Genomic DNA, 9,223 nt, shown 5'->3' with positions numbered 1-9,223 from the left:
ACATAAGGAGCAAAACTACACCCTAGAAGAAGCAAGAAAGAAATCTTTCAACAAATCCACACAAACTTAATTCTACCTCTTACAACAAAAACAACAGGAAGTAACTTTTTCTTAATATCTTAATATGAAAATTAACATTATCAACATATCCTAATTGATTGAAATCCAAAAATATGAGGAATTAGAAATTTGTTGATTGTCATCCAATGGTATCTCTAATTTGGCAATTGGAGAAATAGGCTCAATATTACACAATCCATATACACTTTCAGCTTGTTTGTTCGCGACAGTGTCTTGCTGTGTACCACATAATGGTCTTGAAATCTTGCTTCTCCTATCTCAGCCTCTCTATTAGTAGTATTCTTTATTTCATATTTTTATACTATACTATGATTTTCAGAACAGCTTACATATTTCAAAAGTATTTATATACCCAAAAGAAACGTAGACGATTAAATTGGGAGGGGCCTTGTAAGAGAACAACAAAGATTGAGACTGAATGCTTTTCTTGACATTTGTAACTCTTCTATAGTTTGAAGAAGAGGACTTTATAAATTACTCTTTCTCTGAGATGAATGCTTTTCCAAATTATCACAGCCAATGAACCAGAATCTTACCCTCACCTAATGTCTGTGTCACCCTCCAAGCAGAACCATTGTTCATTGAAACAATTAGTGAATGACTTTATGGATAGACCACCTTAATACACACACCATTTCTTAATGAATGTAACATGTTCTCTGTGGGCTGGGAATAAGGTTACTCACTCAAATCAAATAGCTTTGACCATAGCAGGAAGTCTGTATCCAAAAATCGAGCCAACAATTTATTTCTTGGTGCAGCAGAACTATCAACTCTCAGCTTACCTATGATGGAAGTAAAATCCTTTGGTGATGTGAGGGTCATTGAAATACAGCCTTATTACAATGAAAACCAATGTCTAAAAATTGTTTTATTTTGGGCTTGTACCACAGTAAGAGCCAAGATTTTAAACTCTACTAAATACAAAACAAACAAAAAGACTTTATATATTCATGTTCATTTAAGAAAATTCTAGTAATGATGTATTGTTTTTAAGTATACAGTTAATATGTTTGGAGTTATTTAAAATTTATATTGAGAAAAACATGTTTATTTTCAGTATTACTATAGACAAGCATCTACATAAGACTGTTAATTTGATTGTTGTTTTATATCAAACAAGTTTTATAATACTCATTTTTATTGTTTTAATATGTTATAAATTTTAAAGAATATGACAAAAAGGTATTATAGGTATTGAAGGGGTTGTCTGGGTCTCAATTAAATGTGATTTAATTCTATTTACTCAAAATATGTTTTTAAATGTTACCAAATTCAATTGAAATCATGTAACTTTTCTCATAATAATAATACAATAAAAATTAAATCAAAAAATAATGTTAATATTAATGATATATGAAGTTAAAGGCATTTTCAGGGTAAAAGTAAACATTTCTTCAATATTTTAATTTTAGAACTATGTATGTGTTATTTAGCTGAAACAATGGAATTGCTCTCAAAATTTGTGAAAACATTACACTTGGAGTATTTTGGAAGCATAAACTTGATTTATGTTCAAAAATTGTATCCAGTTGGGTGGTGTAATTTTCAAAATCCTCAGTTCAAGATGAACAAAAAAATGAAATAATCAGAAAAGCAAAACTAGGTAGTAAATAGGGGCTGAGTGGCTAGAGAGCATGAATTCCACTCTGACATCTAAGAAAGCTGAAAAGCTCATTTATGTGTAGAATTGGAGAAGGTGGCTGGAAACCCCAATCCTGGTATGTTTCTTTAAGGACCTTGGGGAAGCTTTAAAAAATATTTGTACTCTCAACTTCATTGTGCTTCTTAGTAACCAGGGATATGTACAAAATCTAGATTCTGGTATACATTATTCTTGTATTGATGGTACATAAAAAATAGTGGTTTCATCATTACTCCTGTGCAAAAAATATTTCTTATTTCACACGAGAATATATTTCATGGCTAGAAGAGGACAGTTGTCAAACAGTGACAAAAGATGAACTCTTACCATTTCTTTTTGGAAATGAATCTGCAAACTCCTTTAAAAATATAGTCTCTGAACCACCAAGTGTGGAATGGAGGCAGGAGGGATAAATTTCCAAGCAATTGTCAGATGATGCTGGAGCTATTGGTAATCTGACCAACTTTGAGGAGCAAAGGTCTAGGTATGTAACAAAGAGTTACAAAAAATTTAAAATCATAGTTCCTATAGTTATATAACATCCTAACCACTCATAGAAGAGATCTATAGACATTGAAAGGTAGTTAGTGTTTATATTCCTAAGCCACAAGTATATTTCTTGTCTATGATGCTTTATTTAAGCATTTCATCTTATTCCCCATATACTTTATGAGAGGCACTGTTATTACCTACACTTTCACATGAGGAAGTGAACTTAGGTTGTATTAAAAAATATATTCACTTCACATACAACTATTGAGAGTTCAAATTCGACTCACGTGACTACATAAATTGTGCTTTCAATAATCTCTAACTGCCAGTTGTGTTTTAAATTAAATGTCTATATGACTCTATGTCTATAATCTATTTCTTTTAGTCTGCAAAGCACTGAGGTAGAATTTTTGTGTTTAAGTCACTCTTTGTAATATTTGTATGGCATCACTATAAAACTAATAAATTTTCTGTGCTTGAGAAATTAGCTGATACTTAGGTCTTCTTTTCCAGGTGTTGTGCTGTTCGCTTTTGCTGTGACAGTGAAAAAGCATCTGTGGAAGTGACTGGTCCATCAGAAGGAAGCAACTGAGACAACTTGTAAGTAGATACTATCTTGGTCTGGGAACAAGCAGAAAAGCATAAGGAGAAATCATACTGAAGGACAATTGATCTGTGTTCATGGTATGTGCCTTCAATTGATGATCAAGTACAGGTCATGTAGTGATGGATGCAGGCTGTGTGGAGTCTCCTAGGATGGAAGCTGGGTCTGTCTGCTGGCCTGTAACTTTGCCTCTAATATGTTATTTACCTTGGTGATAGCAGTACAGGTACTTGAGAAAGATCCCCATGAGAGAGATTTTTTACAATATATCTTCTGTATTGTCTCTAAACTCTCAAGGAATTAAGAGTAGTCCTAGGTTGTTTATACTATACAAGGATATTTCAAACAATCTACAAATTGAGGCCATATCAATGAAAAGAATGTTTAAAATGTTTGTCCCAAATGAAATATAACTTGGAGATATGATCCTCAAAGTAAGTACTTAGAATCAGACAACAAAAGTGGGTGTATGTTAGGTTTTAGGCTTGGCTGTTGACCAGTGATAGAGCTCCTTCAAAATCCAAGATTTTATGGAGAACCTATGTGAAAAACTAGTTGCACTGCAGTAGAAGAATATGTTGTATCAGTCATTTGCCAGATATTTTCAATTGTCTTATCAGGTAGGTTCTATGTTGACAACCAGGACTTGAGCATTTCAACAAAGCATCTTTACTATAAAAACAAACAAAACAAATCAAAACAAGACACTCCATAAGGGGTGGCAAAGAGGCTGCAGTTCTTATTGTAGAGTGATCAGTCATCCAAGATATCAAAAATTGCTCTTTGATGGACATCGTTTCTTGTCACAAAATTATGCTGGAAAAGAGGAACATTCTTTCATGATGGTAGAGTGCATATGAATGGATTATCTTCTGCTCTAAATGTAGAACTTGTAAGATCCAAGTCCATGGGGGAGTGAGTTCATAGGCAGTATTTCAATGTTGTGTGTACAAAACTGTCATGTGACTGGCAAAGAGAATCCAGGATTTTACTGAAATTGAGCTGTTAAATATTTGTACTCTTTTTCTGCTCCTTTGGATACTGGAAGATTTCCCAGTGCAACAGTGTTCTTCTAGGAAGGGAGAGTGAGTAACACATGCAATTTTAATGCTTTGGGGTCTAGTGAATCATCTTGGGAGGAGAAGTTAAGGAGTTTCAGTCAGTAAGGCTTCTGGAATAACCATAATTCTGTAGTTTCTGGAAACTTAATCAGGTGTATCTTTGGTGGATGGCTGAAAGAATGTAAGCACTTGCAGATGTAAATTTCTATCAGGCCTGGATCTGGTTGTCTGGGAAAACCTCCTTCTTTCTAGACCTTGACAGACTGAACTGGAATTGAACCAGCTTGGAGATAGAAACAAGTATAACAGCTGTTTGACTTCCATGATCAGCCAGCTATGAAGCTTCCAATTTACCCGGCAGTGCATGTTGAATAAATAGGAAACTTTTGTCCAAAATTTTTATCTCTGAGTTAAAATTCCCAGAGAAATAGTTTTCCAGGAATATTCTACAAGTTGTAATAAACCACCTGCCTTCTGTAGGAATAACCCACAGAAGTAGAATATGGGCCAGCATTACTATTCACATTTAAGTTAATCACACTAGCCTTGCCTCAAAACTCATATAGAGGAAGCATTCACTTTGTTACCTACTTGTTAAGATGTTAGCATTAGAATTTGAGCTATTTTTTTTGGAAGGGATCTATGATAAACTCATTTGTGAGTGACTGGAAATAAAGATACCCAAAGTTCATTCATACTCTTTGTTACAGCTTGGAGTGGTAGCACATACCTGATATCCCACCTCTTTGGAATGGAAGGGAGTAGGAACAGAAAATCAAGGCCAGCCTCAGCTACATAACTAGTTAGAGGCCAGCCTGGGCTACACAAGGCCCTGTATCAAGAAACAAAAATAAACCAATTCATATAGAAAATAATTAGAGGGACTATGCAGTTTAATATCTAAACTGATGACTGGTTTTTAAGGGAATCCATATTTTATGTAATAAAATTGGGCTTGAATATCACCTGACTGTATAGAGATGATGTACCACAGGAATTACTTGCCCTTATAATGTTTGAAGAACACACTTCTATAAAATTCTATGATAATGAACTAGTTTTTGAAATGTCCATTATTTTCTTTTTTCATTTTCTGTTTTTTTTTTCTTTTATTTCATTTTTGTTTCTTCATTTTGGGGCAGGCTAGCCTTGAATTTGCTAGGTGGCCTAGATTGGCCTTAAACTTGCAATTTTCTGGCCTCTTACTTCTGTGTGCTGGGATTAAAAGTTTGGACTGTTACAAGTGCTATGCAAAATTTATCTACTTGGTTGCTTCTTTCATGATTGTTGTCTTACTGGCATCGTCATTGCTATTTATTGTCACCTGCTTTCTTCTTTCATTGGACATTTTCTCTGCATTATGTGTGTGTATGTTATATGTACATTTATGCGTGTACACATGTACATTCAGGAGTGTACACTTGTAAAATATACAGGTCAATGTTGAAATGTTTTCCTCAATCACTCTTCACCTTAGTTTTTGAGGCAATGTTTCTTTACTGAGTGGAAAGCTCACCATTTGGGCTAAAGTGAATGTCCAGAAAGTGTCAGGAATTTGCCTTTCTTGGTCTCCTGCTCTAGAGTTACAAATGTTTGAGGGTACACCTGACTTTTTATGTGGGTCTGGGGATTCTAACTCAGGTTGTTATGCTTGCACTTTGCCCACTGAGCATCTCCTCAGTTCCATGTTTTTAATTATTATTATTATTGTTGTTGTTGTTGTTGTTGAATATCATGCAATTGGACCATTTGTCCTTTATCTTTGTGTATACTAATATTTGCATTTTTTTCTCTTCAGTTGACTCTGGTTTTCTTCCACACTGCAATCTGTGTTTTTATTTTGTTAGTTTTTTTTAGCTGACAAAATTGTTATTTCTGTTTGATCTTTTCTTTAGTGGAAATTATTTAGGAGAACATTTTGAATTTACACATACATAAATGGTTCTGTTTTATGTTTGTAAATTTCTTGTTTGGCTTTGTTGTAGTTAATGGGGTCTGCATAGTTTCTATTTTGGTGACTTTTGATGACATTGAAAAAAATAATTACTCCATGTTGACTTAACAAATTAACTTGTAATTTTGAAGACTGAACATTATCTATTAGAGCTTTTATCTATTCAAAAAAAGTGATGGTGCTCACCAATTAAACAAATGCACTATTTTTGGTATAAAGTCTCTCCATTTCTAGCAATTCCTCAGTTTGCCTTTTGTGTTATACCATAGGCCATACCCTAGAATTCATAAATTCCTGATTTGTTTACCAAAATATCCTAAGAAAAATCAGGAATATTCTGTAAAAAGCATTTCAAAGTTTGTTGGCAGATATTACTGAAGTATGAAGTGTTTTGGCCAAATTCCTTTTCCCCAGGGAGGGAGGAATGAGATTCAGGTGAACTATTATAATATTTTCTCCTTAATTGTTATGAAACAATTTCATGTAGGCAAAGAGAAAAATGTTTAAAAGCAGGAAATCAAATCCCAGATGATTTCAAACTAAATTGAAAACAGGAATATTTTTGATTATTTTGTTTATTTACACCCCAAAGGTTGCCCCCTCCCAGAGTTCTTCACCCTATCCCCTTCCCCTTCACTTCTGAGAGGGTATTCCCTCTGCCCTTGGACATTTCCCTTCTCTGGATCATCAAGTCTCTATAGGATTAGGGGCATCTTCTCCCACTGAGACCAGACACATATGGGAGCTCCCAGAGACTAAGCCACCACCCAAAGAGCATATAGAGACTGGCCCGAGTCCCCCAACACATATGTCTGCAACTTTCAATCTCAGTCCTGCCCATACTCCCTAGCCTCTTGCCACCAGGGTTTACTTCTCATTACTCAAATCCATCATATTTCTTCTCTCTTAACTTTTGTGTTGTCCTATCTCTTTACTAGAAATACTTTCCAAGTCTTGAGGAATCTAATGCTTTCTTGGAACTCTTAGTAAAGTACTTCTTGAGACTGTATATTTTGAATCCAGATCTGTGTGGTTTTGAATTCCATATCCATTATAAACTAACAAGGTGGTATTACTTTGTTAGGCCTTAGTTTTACTATGTATAAAATGGGAATAATAACCTTACCCCCTATAATTGTATTAAATAAGCCAAACAATGGTTATAACAATTATTTCCCATCATTGGAATTCATGTTTCACTTGTTCACTGCCTCTTTCTTTGTGAAATTTAAATAGTCAAACAATTATTCACCTCTATAAACTAAGAGGTCTTTCTATTTTTCCAAATTGGGAGTGAATTAACTTCAATGTTCGTAGTTTCCCACTAATCAGATTAAATGTTGCTGTCCACAGGACCTATACAATACAGTTTCATTATTTTGGTAGTTCAAAACATTATGAAACAAGTTAATACTATTATTGCTAAGTGATATAGCAGCATATCCTTGATTGCATCTATATATTCATTTAATGGCTTTCTTTGCAAGTGAATATCAACTGTAATATGCTATATAAGTAATAGCTTTATTTTTATTCTTAGTGGCAATGCTCCTTAACAAAAGACATAGCAGATAGCTTATCACAAGCTTCATTACACTCGACCCTGCTGATCTTTATAATTTGGATCAGCATTTATTGACCAACATGTTCCAATGGACTCATTTGAATTCAGTCAATACAATCAACCTGCTGTGCATCTCAATATAGGTCAATAAATTTATATTCAGACATTAATGAGTTATTAGTTGAAAGCTTTATGAAGCAATACAAGACAGTATCTTGTTAGGTACATTAGTTCTGTCATTCATTTGACTTGCAGGTTCTGGCCTTGATGAGAAGAAGGTTGTAGAAGAGTTTAAAATGTTATCAAACTGTATTCATACATATTCCATATATAACCCCACAGACCACAGAATAGATAAAGATCTACAGACTAGCATTTTAAAATAACAGGCCTTTCATCAAACACATTTGGGAGACGTGACAGAGTAGAAGCATTTGTGTTCAATTACATTCTTCTGCTGTTTTGCTTGCTCCTAGCATATTTTAATCAGAATTTCAAATTTTGTTCCTCCCAAATCTGCCTCATTTATGCATTGTTTATGAGTGTGAGTATATATTCTTCCCAGCAGGGCTTTGTGATTTGAATAGTTGCCTGGATTCAATATTAATAAAGAGTTGGACTTTATTAGGTTTCTCTACCTTTTCATCCTAGGAAACTACTTTGCATACAATGTTTGTCAAGATAGTAATAGGAAAACCAATCACAAGCATTTAGACACCTGTCTGTAATTCATCTTGTTATTTGCTGCGTTCATGTCATATTTTCTGAACTCTATGTGATCAGAAATAGAATCCAGGCCTACTTGGCTCACTTTGCTTGGTGGTAGGGGGTTTGGTCGGAAAAGCTGTAAAAGATAACAAGTGGCGTTCCTTAGGATTCACTTTGGGATCTACAAAGAAAGGAAATTGTACCAACATCCAACTAGACACGTAATGTTTTCATGAAGTTTGACTTCATTTTCATTTTATTCTTTTTTTTTTTTTTAAATAAAGACAGGGTCTCACCATGTAATTTAGCTGCCTTGGATCTTTCTACATAACCTGAGCTAGCCTTGACCTTGCAATCTTCTTATCTTAGCTTCTTGAGTGCTGTGATTTCAGCATGCCTGTCTTCTTTCCATTAGACCAAATTCTCAATAGGGCATGATTTTACTTTCCCAAGGAACATGTGACAATATCTGGAGACATTTTAATTGGCATAGCAGGTATGCCAGAGTAGGGGTTCTTACTGGGACCCAGTGAGTATTAGCCACTAAACATTCTTAGTTGTATATGGCAACCTCTACCCAAGAACTATCTGGACTGAATTGTCCATGATGCCATACTGAAAAACTTGCTTTTCAGAAGGATCATGCATTTTGCTTTAGCTCTAGTCATCAGAAGGAGAATCCATGATTCTGTCTCTCAGCTAGCTCATATTTTGTAACTTTATTTTTAATTGCCATTTACCTGTCAGATGTACAGCAATGAATCTACTTCTCCATATGAGGGAAATTGTTTTCTGTTAACTGATTAACTCACCTTAGTCACTTCTTTCCCAGCACATCAAAGCTCACAGTAAGACTTAAGGCAACAAGTGAACTTTTCAGTGGCTTTATGGCATCTAAAGACTCTTTTTGACTTTCATACTGTGCTGCTCTATCGTTTATAAGCTAGCAGTAAATTATTTATGAAGATTGGGCTCTCTTTCTCTCTCTCCCTCCCTCTCTTACTCCCTCATTCTCTCTCTTCTGTCTCTGCTATTTTGCTTTCTTCTCTCCCTCACCTACTCCCTCTGTTTCTTACTTTCTTCTAAAACTATATTTTAACTGGAGGCAAGATTT

General features: G+C 34.6%; 1 long non-coding RNA gene across 1 annotated transcript in view; it reads left to right on the top strand.

Moving 5' to 3' along the window:
• Positions 1-9,223, top strand: part of LOC116086750 — a 499,581-nt gene that overhangs the window by 110,840 nt on the left and 379,518 nt on the right. Inside the window, exon 2 of the long non-coding RNA XR_004117106.1 lies at positions 2,732-2,818. This is a non-coding gene — a long non-coding RNA (uncharacterized LOC116086750). The remainder of the gene's footprint in view (positions 1-2,731; positions 2,819-9,223) is intronic.

The sequence above is a fragment of the Mastomys coucha genome, chromosome X (genome assembly GCF_008632895.1).
Source record: "Mastomys coucha isolate ucsf_1 chromosome X, UCSF_Mcou_1, whole genome shotgun sequence".
In the NCBI taxonomy this organism is placed as follows: domain Eukaryota; kingdom Metazoa; phylum Chordata; class Mammalia; order Rodentia; family Muridae; genus Mastomys; species Mastomys coucha.
This window is presented reverse-complemented; position numbering and strand designations above follow the sequence as displayed.